Source organism: Temnothorax nylanderi, unplaced genomic scaffold (genome assembly GCF_030848795.1).
Source record: "Temnothorax nylanderi isolate EJ_2023f unplaced genomic scaffold, tnyl_v1.0 TNYL_tig0783_pilon, whole genome shotgun sequence".
Classification (NCBI taxonomy): Eukaryota; Metazoa; Arthropoda; class Insecta; order Hymenoptera; family Formicidae; genus Temnothorax; species Temnothorax nylanderi.
Window position 1 is genome coordinate 8,921 of NW_027249845.1, and position 12,170 is coordinate 21,090.

The window sequence follows — 12,170 nt, forward strand, 5'->3', positions numbered from 1 at the left end:
TTTTTTATTCACTCTATGAAAGATGTACCACAATTGTTCGGCAACATTTCAAAAAAAATTTTACAGATTCTTACGAGTTATAATGCTTCATGTGTGCATATAGTTTTTGATCGCTACTGCTCGCCGTCTATTAAAGATTATGAACGTTCGTTGAGGGGAGGTTTCGGCAGTAACCATGAGTACGTCATCTCTGGTCCGGAACAAGCTAGGACACACGATTTTGCCAAAGAACTTAGGAACGACAAATTAAAGAAGCTCTTGTCCTTTTCCTAATTTCACACTGGCAAAGTAATGATGTAGTCCCTTTTATAGGAAATAAGACTATTTTATTAAATTTTATTCATTGTTATTCGTACAGCGTCAATGTAAATGGTAATGTCGTTCGAGCGCAGAATCCCGATTTTTTTGTCTTTCGCACGAAGAGGCTGACACTAAAATTGTTTACCATGCGTCTAAAATAAATTCAGATTGTAATGTTGTAGTCAAGTGCTCGGATACAGATATTGTTGTAATTATGTTAGGTAATTTGCATAAAATAACAGCGAAAATTTATATTGAATGTGGAGTCTCCAGTAATCGGCATGTTATCGATGTAAATGCGCTTCACGAACTTTTAGGATTAGATCTATGCAAAGCATTGCCGGGATTTCATGCGTTTACCGGTTGCGATTATAATCCTGCATTTTTTAGGAAAGGTAAACAGCGTCCATTTAAATTACTTGCAAAAAAAGAAGAGTTTCAGAAAGCATTCGCTAGCTTAGGAGATACGTCGATCGATATGGACGATACTTTTGCGAAAATAGAGTCATTCGTTTGTAGCATGTACGGGTATGAGTCAAATAAAAAAATCGATAATGTTAGATTTCAAATGTTCCTCCGAAATTATAAAATTAAAAATACTGACGAAGCTTTTTTAAAAAAAAATTTAAAAAACTTCGACGCTTCCTGCTTGCCACCTTGCTACACCGAGCTTTTACAGCAAATGAGAAGAGCACACTATATTGCACACTTGTGGAATAATGCAACATTATCGGATCCAATCGAATTCGAGCCCGATACTTCAGGATGGACATACACTGAAAATAAATATGACTTTCTATGGTTTGAAGGCCTACAGTTGCCACCATCAGTAAAAGATATCATTTTGGATAATGAGGATTCGGAAGGTAATTTTCAATTCGCGACTCTTGATTGTATACATGATTTATTTAATTTATTTAACTATTTATTATTTTCAGTTGATGACGAGGAGTCCGAATATGATAGCGATGAAGACCCTGAATTTGAAGAGAGTGTGCAAGATACGGAATATGAAACCGATTGATTTTTTCAAAATGTACTTTCTTATACAAATAAAATTTATTTTTTTAAATTTCTTATAAAAATGTATATCTACTCAATTGACTTCTGACATTTTAATAATATATTCCTGTAGTCGTTTATGAATATTCAGATAAATTGTCAGAAGTGCTATGTAATATGTCCGGTGTGAAAATCAAGAGAAAAGCGATCGGTCCACTGGGCGCTGCGCCGCGCGCCAAAAGACGCTCTTGCACTTTGCACCCGATTTTCTCATAATCGCTTCCACTTTGCCTTCTGACACTTTGCACTTAGTTTATTCTATACGTAAACAATACAAATGCAAATTGTCAGAAGTTCTTCTTAATATGTAAATTTGCCGAGATTTTTCGCAACTTTGGCAGCTTCTGACAACCCTTTAGCTTCTACTTACTCTTCTGACAATTTTTTCCCTCCTTTTTCTCATACTCCTCGATACCTATGCAAATTTTCAGCCGTGCCGATCGACAGTTTTTTTTGTCGGAAAATTTACACGTTTGATCGCCCGCCCACGCACTTAGCTTCCAGCGCGCCTTCTGACGGTCGGGCTTTCGCTTTGCCGGCAGCAATCAAACCTTTTCCAGGTAAGATATTTCGTGGACCGAGGCATGTTGCTTTCTCTGTAGCCAGCTCTCCGTCTATTAGTGCTGCAGGCTGCAGTCGCCCGGAGCCTGACTACTCGGTGCGCTACTCGCCACTTTCACTGACTAAGTACTCCATCCTGTCCCTTTTTTTTTGTTTTCCGTAGGAAGAGAGAAAATGCCTCGCGCATCATCCCGGGCCCCGGCATCCGATGTATGTGGGGTTTGCACCCACTAAAAACTTTCTCCCTGAAACAAAGCACGCAGGATCATAGTCACGACACGCGGGAGACCGGAAGTATTACATCACGTGACGAGACGATCCGTGCGCCACTCCATCCTGTCCTGTCCTGTCCTGTCCTATCCTGAACGCTTGGTACATGCATATGTACACACATACGCGCGTTCATATGTACATACGCTCGCGCATTATGCTCGCCTAGCTAAACCGCGGGCACAGAAATGGCTCTCAACCGGTACCAGCTCTTGCCTCTTCACCGCATCGCGTCACGCGCGCGCACCTTTGATTATCTCCGAGCGGTCCCGTTAGACCCGACGCTATAACAAAATACACGTTGCTCTTTTTTTCTATTCCCGCGGGCGCGAAGCGGCATGCCTGGGCTGGGATTGCGGTACGCTTCCTTGCCTGTGTATGCGGACGAGTTATCGCGTTTCTTTAATGACAGAGGATTACACGTGAGAGAATCTGACTAATTCTTAGTTGGGGATCTAGGATAACTGGATGTCTCTAATTTCGGAAGAAAGTATATATTTTTTTGATTTATTTCAGTCATATCATTACTTTCAAACGACACGCGAAGCAATTATTTTTTTACGGCCCATAACTCTTTAAGACCCTATTTTATTTTGAGACGCTCATCTTTTCATCTTTGACAAAACTATTAGAAATCTATTTTTCCAAAAATAGATATTTTACGTTTAAAGATACATAAAAATTGTTGAATTCTTCGGCTTACATCCGTATTACATTTGTCGCGAGCAAATCCCGGAGCGCGCGTTATCGGGCACGGTGGCAGGTCGATACCTGCATCTTTTTTTCTCTGACGGGTCGCGCCGGCTTAGGTCGCGTTATAGTCTAAGAGCTGGCTACATAAAAATGCAAGGTATAAGGTACATGAAATATTTATAGCTAGAGATAGGCCAGTCATTAAAGACAATCAATTCACTTTAATTACAAAAGTTTTCAAATTTTGATGGAATATTGGGTGAGTTGAAATAACAATAAATCTCATTTTGCAACCTACTCCGAGGTCCGGAACATGCTAAACATTGCAAAAAACGTTAATTTATTATAACTTTGCGAAAAAAATTGCAAAAGTCCTGCAAACTTAAAGCAATGTCTATTGTAATATGTTCCGCAATGTATTAGATTTGCAACCTATTTCGAGGCGCGCAACATTGAAATTTTTTATAAAATAACGTTTTTGTTTGTAACTTGGAGGAAAAAATTGCAAAAGTGCTGCAAACCGATAGAATAACTTTTACAACTGCCCCGAACAGCTGTACCAATTTGCAACCTTCTATGTTACACGCAACATATTTTTTTTTAAATCAATGATGGAACAATTGTTTATTCAGTCGTAATTTTGCCAAAAAAATTGCAAAAGTTTTGCAAATTGGTTGCAAACGTCGAGATTATTTTTCGTCACAAGCTGTATTTGCTGAAGTTTGCAACCTCGGACAAGGTCCGCAACCTTGAAAAATTAGTAACAATTATTATTTTGCACTTTTTACAAGCGTAAAAAAATTGCAAAAGTTTTGCAAATTTTACGGAGTGCTTCAAATGTCTTCCCCTATCCGAATATAAATTTGCAACTCTCTACTAGTTACGCAAATTATTGCAACTTATTAATGACTAATTTTGTGTTACAAAATTAATACAAAAGTGTTGCAAATTCAGGGAAACAAATTAAAAATACATTTACACATAATGTCGAATTTGCAACCTTCTATCTGTCACGCAAAATATTCAAATCAAATATATTTTTCTTTACTTTTCGATGATTGTATTAATGTACTGAGTATTTATTGATGGAATGTGAGTTAAGGAGATCGAATACAATATTTTGACTCCGACGATTGTTACATTTAGAAAGTTTTGAAGAGTTAGGAAAATGATGATTTCTTTATTCAAAATACAACTACTTTACGATTTTTGCAGAATTGAAAAATTCTGTCTTCTGGTACCAAAAAAGTCACCTACAAAATTTTGACGCTTCATCGATACCTCCTTGTGCAGCTGAATTAAGACCGCAATTCTTAAGATCTATGTATATCGCCAGATTATGGAGCCACGCTCACAAGAAAATTCCGACTTTTTTGGTACCAGAAGACTGCGGATGGGTGATAATCAACTCCAAATACCAGTTCCGATGGTTCGATGGACCTCAGATACCATCTAGTGTTAAAGACGTTGTTATTGATCAAGAACAGTCTGAAGGTACAAATCTTTGCACACGCTTTCAATCTCATATTTGTTAATAGTCATTTTTAATTTTTAATGTCGTTTTTCAGCAGATATCAACGAAATCGAATCTGAGGATGATATCGATTGCGAAAGCGAAGAAGATATGCAGTACGATGAATCCGATGCAAACAGCGAAATAGAATAAGTCTACAATTTTTTATAGTATTTTTTTGTTAATAAAAAAATTATTCTAATGTTAAACATATCTTTTAGCACTTATTATATATATATAATATAGAAATTGTTATCTTATTGTCGACATAATATAATTAACAAAATAACATATTGTAGTAACGCATCGTACGGAACTAACTCGTTAAGCGCGATCGAAACCGCGCTCTTCATCACAGTCTGCCTCGATGTTGTCTTCAGTTTTTTCGTCTGCCATTTAGCACATAGCTTCGTTAACAGTTTAGTAATTATTACCAATAATTTTTAATCATGAAGCTTATCATTTTTTTTTTCACAAAAGTTAACGCCGCTTTGTTGCAGTCTGCCGGCGCTTTCTCTTCCACGAAATCGTCTGCCAATAATTTTCCGCGTTTCGTAGCAACAAATACTTAACATTCCTACAATTTTTATCCCTGAGCTTTATCATTTTTTTCTTTGTAAAATTTGTCATTTTTGACCGTCCGCCCCCGCCTTAATCTTCCTAAGCGCGCAGGCAGACTGGTCACTCAGTGTCCGGGAGTGCTAATGGAACCTCTCTAGCTATAAATATTTCATGTACCTTATACCTTGCATTTTTATGTAGCCAGCTCTCCGTCTATTAGGAAAACTCGTGTCGCGATAAGACGTACGCGTCGATCTATTGCGTCGTCGCCGTCGACGTCGCGTCGGTCGCGACGAGCGTCGAACGTACGGGTGCCCGCAGAGTTGAGCACCGCTTCCCCGTTTCTAGGTTACACGCGCAGCGAGCTGAGTTTCACTTTTTCAGTTCGACGCCACGCTCCGCGGCCATCAAATTTTTCTTTCCATTTATCCAAATTTTTTATGATAATCTTATATTAGATAAGATGTTTTTCCTTTCACAGATATATGTAATTGAAAAAAATTCCTTTTAAAATTGCACAATATATTTTTTATTTAGTATAATTATATTAAATAATTGTACAATTATTATTCATGATTATCACCCAGATAACACAAGCATTTTCTACGAATATTCTATAAATATTTTTTAAGAATATTAGAATATTCTTACAATATGCTAATAAGATGGAAATAATGTTTTATGAATATGTATAGAATGTCAAAATGGGACTAGTTTTAATATTAAAAAATAGATTGAAAGAAAAAAGTCTGACTAAGCATTTCGAGAGTTTCAATTGGGCCGATTTTTCGAGTTTTATGGGAGGCGGCAATAGTACACGATGTACATGAGATTGAATTACAGACGATGCTTGACGTTCTACAAAAAAAAAAGAGTTCCAGGGAGTTTAATATTTTTAGGGCTGGTTGTTCCAACTTGTTCGTAAACTAACTAATAGTTAAATCATATATATGTCTTTGTCTTTCTTTCAAATTAGACAAAGATAGACATATGATTCAACTATTAGTTAATTTTATACCAACAGGTTGGAACAACCGACCCTTAATATTTTTAATATAAGGCGAAATACAACCACCGGTTGGGGTTGAGGGGCAAGACGTGTGCCCCTCCACCGCCACAAGGGAGCTGCCATGCCACTATGCCCCCTTCCAGGGGGACTTGCCCGGCAGGGGAATCTTCGTTGGGCGTTTCGGGTCGTCCAGAGGGACCACCCAACACTCAGAGCGGGGGACCAATGGGAAAAGAGAGAGGACATGGAGGTGGTACCCCTCCTGCTACCTCTCTTGCTTCTCCAGTCGCCGTAGGAGAGAGGACCCCTGATGTTTTATGCGAAGTTCGCGGCGCGAACCCTTTTCAAAGCCGCAGAGGCGGAGGTGTGTGGGGCGCTCACTCCCGCCTTCGTACCAGGAGGTCTCCTACCTCTCCTACCTCCCTTCTCTGCGTGCCTTGTCCACCCCATTTTCCATCTCCCTTACCTTCCAAATTTTGGATTCACCTCATTTTCTCTCTCTCTCTCTCTCTCTCTCTCTCTCTCTCTCTCTCTCTCTCTCTCTCTCTCTCTCTCTCTCTCTCTCTCTCTCTCTCTCTCTCTCTCTCTCTCTCTCTCTCTCTCTCTCTCTCTCTCTCTCTCTCTCTCTCTCTCTCTCTCTCTCTCTCTCTCTCTCTCTCTCTCTCTCTCTCTCTCTCTCTCTCTCTCAAACTTTCTCACCTCTATACATACATATATATATTTTTTTATTTTTACAACAGTTTTAGTAGAGAAATTAGTCAGGGCATGTATTATGTAACTATTTTTTTCAATTCCATTTTCCTTTCTAATCAATAAACTATTACTAAAATGGTTGATTTAAAGTAAATCTTAATTTTAAAGCTATCGCTCAATTTTCATATCGTATATCTTTAGTCTCTGAGTAAAGTTCGAAAAACCGAGTCTCAGGAAACTTTTTCTAATGTCGGCTCTCTTTTGTTTCAGGTGCCTCAGACAAAAGTCGCGTGGAAACGCGAATTGCCTGTGCTATAGCATAAGTAGAAAACGAGGGAAGAATAGACTGCTATTCAAATCTTCAACGAAACTACCTGTCTTTTTCTAATTTTGTACTTGGGCGAATGTACAACAAGGCTAATGTAAGTGGCCCTCTACACGGAGAAAATTTTATATTAAATTTTACTATGCTGCCGTACCAACTGCGGACCATCAAGACGCCACTAGTTTAAATGCTACGATCATAGCATTCAATGCTATAATTATAGCATTAAATGCTTTGATCGTAGCATTAAATGCTATGATCGTAGCATTTAAATGCTATGATCGTAGCATTTAAATTTGTGGCGTCTTGATGGTCCGCAGTTGGTACGGCAGTATAGTAAAATTTAATATAAAATTTTCTCCGTGTATCTTTATATTTAATATAAAAAGGCATTAAATGTATATTTTTGATACAGCAAAGTTTTCAAAGAAATTGATAAAAAAACAGAAGCAGAAAACTTTACTAGGTATGCAATAATATTGATTTTGATATTTAAATAAGATAAAAAGTAAGGATTATGGATTAAGAATGCGTTTGGGCACGCATCCTACCTGTTGAACGCCGCCCCGCCGCGCGCCGTCGGTCGGCTTCGACTCTGAATTTATACCTCAGGACATGGGGTTATTGGGGTTAATCCTCCCTTACATATTCTTCCTCAAGTTGCTCTAAATAATACCCGCGGGAATCGCGTGAGCGTTACAACCGAAATCCCCCCCCCCTCTCTCTCTCTCTCTCTCTCTCTCTCTCTCTCTCTCTCTCTCTCTCTCTCTCTCTCTCTCTCTCTCTCTCTCTCTCTCTCTCTCTCTCTCTCTCTCTCTCTAATATGTCCACGCATTGAAAATACTTATGTGCATTATTAAATATTTTCCTATAATTTATTCTATAAGGGAATGCCGTGTTTTATTAAAATCCGGGAGGTCTGCAATTCAAGAGGAGGCCTGGGAGTAGAGGATACAGAGCTGTGTATCGACAAATTCTAACCGGCGCGAAAAGATTTTAATTAACTCTCGGAAGGGGGATGAGAACACCGCGTGCAGGGCGGATGTCGAGTCGCTTCTAACCCAGTAGTAAAATTTCTCTTGTATGTGTTGCAAAACAAATATTTACATAAGAATGTATTTACTTTTTTTTTTGTTTAAAGCTCGTCCGTACAGTTTAAACAGAACGGAGTCAAAACATGGGTCACAAGGGAACCGGCGTCCGCCTCCGGAAGGTTGAATACGATTTTGGTTGGAATATTTGAAGTTCTCGGAGAGTCGCGAGCATGTACCACTTTAAATTAATTTTGTCCAGATGAGTTTTTACAAGACTGCACACAGAAAAATATCATTCTACAACCAAGGAAAGCAATCATTTATTTTATTTTACTTGTTACAAATAGTAGTTTTTTTTCAACAAAGAATATTTTCTTAAGGGGTAATACCTAGCCGGAAGCAAAAAATTAAAGGGTTTTTTGTGAATTTTTTGTGACTTTGCTAATAAATCGATCAATATGAAATTTTGAGGGGTTATCACTTGTCTTGAGGTGCAAAAAAACATTTTTTATTTTAATTTTTATTACAAAATGGCGGCGCATCAGTGCGCGGAAGAAGGGTCGATTTTTTCGAGGCGTCCCGCGGCTAGCAGTAGAAGTGTCCAACGAACGTATCTGGAACAATGAAAAAATTTTTTTTATAATCTACATGAGTATAGCTATAGAAGTACACATGGATATTAAGAAATATTGATTTTTGCAAATTTGGCAGCCATTTGGAAAAAAAAATCGATTTTCGACTAAAAAATCGGCCTTTATTTCTTTATAAAAATCGTAATTGTTTATCGATCTTAAAAATCGTGTGTACTTCTATAGATAATCTATCTAAGAAGCTACAGTTAAAATTTCAAGTCAATCGGATAAAAATTACTCGAGTTCTACTGCTAGCCGTGTCTGAAAAAGTAGTTTCAAGAAAAACGCGTTTAAAGTTTGACAATGTGTTTACTACATGAAATTTGTAAGATATAGACTTGCTGATTTTTTTTACCTTTACTCTGCTATCCCAGCACCATATAACTGGCCTTCCAAGTTGATTTCAGTCCTTTCCAAATCTTTTTTGGCTGATTTTGCATCACGACGTCCGGTTTTGGCGGCGTCGGACATTGAGCGCTCGGCGAGTTTAATGCGGCGCGAGTCGGCTTCCAAGCAAAAATCGAAACATTGACGACCAACAGTAATGCCGAGTACATCCATGATCTTCATGACACTAGATAATCCGCCGTTGAAAATTACAACCGAAATATTTGTAGCAATGTCCAATACCCCCTTTCCGCTTGAAACCGTTTTCGGAGCGATCGTCCAAACAACAGAATTGAACGATTCATTCGTCTGTACCTCATTTAGAAACTATTTTGTGTACCGTCGCACCGCCGGTAATGAGTAAAAGGGGCAAAACTCGCTTCGACATTCAATTTGTCATTTTGACGCGCTCGGAGTTGCTTCGAAAATTCGACTTTTACGAGCACTTGAAAAATTTTTTCAACAATAAATCATGTCAGACATCATTCTTGACATGTTTTTACGCCATCTAAGCCAATAAAAAAAAAATGGTCAAAAAAAAATTCCGGCTAGGTATTACCCCTTAATAATAGTTTTAAGACGTACTCGTCTCTCTCACAAGTCTTAGAAAAACTCATAATTTTGTGATCAAAAGAAGAATATTAATTTACCATGATTCTTTACCCGTAATTCTTATTATTTAGAATATTTAGATGCGCATGCAACCCCTCTATTCTTGTGCTACGGCGAGACATACAGATTAATGACCACAATAAGATGTTTATCTCAAGAAGTGCTTGAGATAAACCGCCGATAAATTATACAGATATCACATATAAAGGTGTTTTGCTTTTATATTAATATTAATGTATTGCATTTGTTAACCTATTCTACTCAATGTGTAATACGGTCTGGATGTAAAATATTTATTTTGTATAGCACATCCTCGCAATTCACAATATTTTAAAAGTTCGATTTTTATTGCACTTTTAATAGTTACTACAATTAAACAGTTAAGTGTAAAAATTAAATTTTATTTAAAAAACGTAATAAATTTAATAAAAAGTAATCAAATTTACAACCCACTTTTAGAAACACTTGTAACTTTATCGTGAAAAATGAATTATTTGATATAGTCCGTACTTTTCCATTCCTCTATAATTATGAACACGAACATAACATCACGCATGTCCAGAGGCGGGACGTAAGACGTTTAAAAGACGTCTTATATTCCGATTTTGGACATGGTGCTGCCTGGGTTCTCTGTTATCGCAAGTGAACTTTTGATAGCTACAATAATAAAAGAGTTAAATATAAAAATTAATTTACAATCCATTTCAGAAACACTCGTAAGAAACACTTGTAAGATTGTAAAGAGTCACTCTCACTTACAAGTCAATATCACTTTACAAGATAGTATAGAAATATATGTAGAACACTCACCTGTTGCACTTTTCACGGAAAAAAAAGGAGTTGCTGCTATACGGACAACTAACATTTTTTGCTGCGAGAGCTAATTAATTTTGTAATAATAGCAAAACCTTTTACTGCAATAGCAAAGTTCGGCAAAAATTTTGCTAAAATATTTGCGGCTATTATTATGCTAAAAAATCAATAAAATGGTTATTTAATGACTGATCTGAAAAGTAGAGATTTGAAACTGTAAAATGCTACTTGAATCATTTCATTCCGGTCACTTTTGCCAAAGTGACAGTCATTTGAAATTGGCCTATTTTTCGACTGCGTAAAAATGATGCAAAAAGCCGCTTTACGTGTAAAGGATAGCTTCACCCCTTAGAATCGAACCTATGACTCTTCGATTACTGAATATAACAGTTCAAGCACACGCTGCACAAACGGATCTTAAAATCGCTAACTTAGATTAATTCTTGACATGCCGTTAAACTGTTATCGAGTGGTCGTCGGGGGTGAAAAGGCTCGGGGCTTTATTTCCTCGTCTTTTGAAAAGATGCCAGAGTCTTGGGCCTCGGATAACAAAGATTAATATAAGTCAATGAGGCGATTAACTCAGGCGATGTCGAAACGTGTCAGCGGTCGATCAATTGACCGGTTCTCGCTTTGTCTCGAGTGTTTGCCTCGTGCGTTTTTCTGCTCGAAGTGCTGGGGATAAAAGAGAGTGCCAGCGGCTGGAATGTTGGGGCAGTATAGAATGCAGAGAATGTGGCGAAAAATTGAGACAATTTCTGCCTATAATAATTTATAAGTTCTGATATTTTCTTTTAACATATAATGAGCAATAAAAGATAGAAATTTTGGGCGCTTTCGTGCTGAAAGCGAACGCAGCAAAACATCTTTTTATTTGAACATTGTTTTCCATTGATCAAATATCATCCCTTTTGTGGCGTGTTTGCCCTTCTGGTGGGCGGCAGGCATGTGGCAAAATGTTCAAATTTACTAACGACATTTATTTAAATGTAACAAATATTATATATCTCTCTATTTGTCATTCAACTAACTTCGATGTATGGAATAAAAAACCATGTAGGTCCAAAAAATCAAACCGAAAGCCAGAACACCCCGAACCCTCTTCGATCTAGATGAACTTGTGTGGGTGTGTAGACCGACTCAAATACATGAATAACGATATGTTTTATTCGTATACCCTATCGCTCTTTGAAAGGTATAGATTTTCACAAAGCATTCACGGACATTCAGACAGATGCGGGCAGGCACACAAGTGCAAACTTGTTTTTCAGAGTCTAAATACATCATGCATACGCTACATGTAACAAGAGCTTAATAAAGAAGCATCTATCACATACGCAAGCATCACAATCATTAACATCCTACGCGACCGTATAAAGCAACTAAATGTGAGATACGTTAGTATACGCTATATCGTAGTCGCTGTAACGTGAGAAATACGATTCAAACATATCGATAATATAAATATCGATAATATAAATGAATATTATCGAGATTTAATCGGATTTATTTAATTTTTCGAATGGCGGTAACGACGCGACGGCGCGCAATATGTATCGGGAGTTGCTTGCCGTCGGCAGGAAAAAGCCATAAAGAACATAAAAACGAGAAAAACGTAGCAACCGCTTTATTGAATTACGAATTTGTGTACAACTACTCAAAAATGGCACAAAAGTTTGCAAAGTTGGTCTAAAATTTTACGTGT

At 37.6% G+C, this 12,170-nt stretch overlaps 3 long non-coding RNA genes across 3 annotated transcripts; 2 read left to right on the plus strand and 1 right to left on the minus strand.

Annotated features, from left to right (window-relative positions):
* Positions 1-297: 297 nt before the first annotated feature.
* Positions 298-1,385, plus strand: LOC139785345 (uncharacterized). Its single transcript, XR_011721908.1, has 2 exons — positions 298-1,166; positions 1,239-1,385. It is a non-coding gene; the product is annotated as an uncharacterized lncRNA (long non-coding RNA).
* Positions 1,386-3,962: 2,577 nt separating this feature from the next.
* Positions 3,963-4,608, plus strand: LOC139785346 (uncharacterized). Its single transcript, XR_011721909.1, has 2 exons — positions 3,963-4,380; positions 4,455-4,608. It is a non-coding gene; the product is annotated as an uncharacterized lncRNA (long non-coding RNA).
* A 3,703-nt stretch (positions 4,609-8,311) lies between these two features.
* On the minus strand, positions 8,312-10,301 carry LOC139785343 (uncharacterized). The gene is made up of 2 exons (XR_011721905.1): positions 9,009-10,301; positions 8,312-8,635 (listed from the first exon to the last, which is right to left on the minus strand). It is a non-coding gene; the product is annotated as an uncharacterized lncRNA (long non-coding RNA).
* Positions 10,302-12,170: the final 1,869 nt, after the last annotated feature.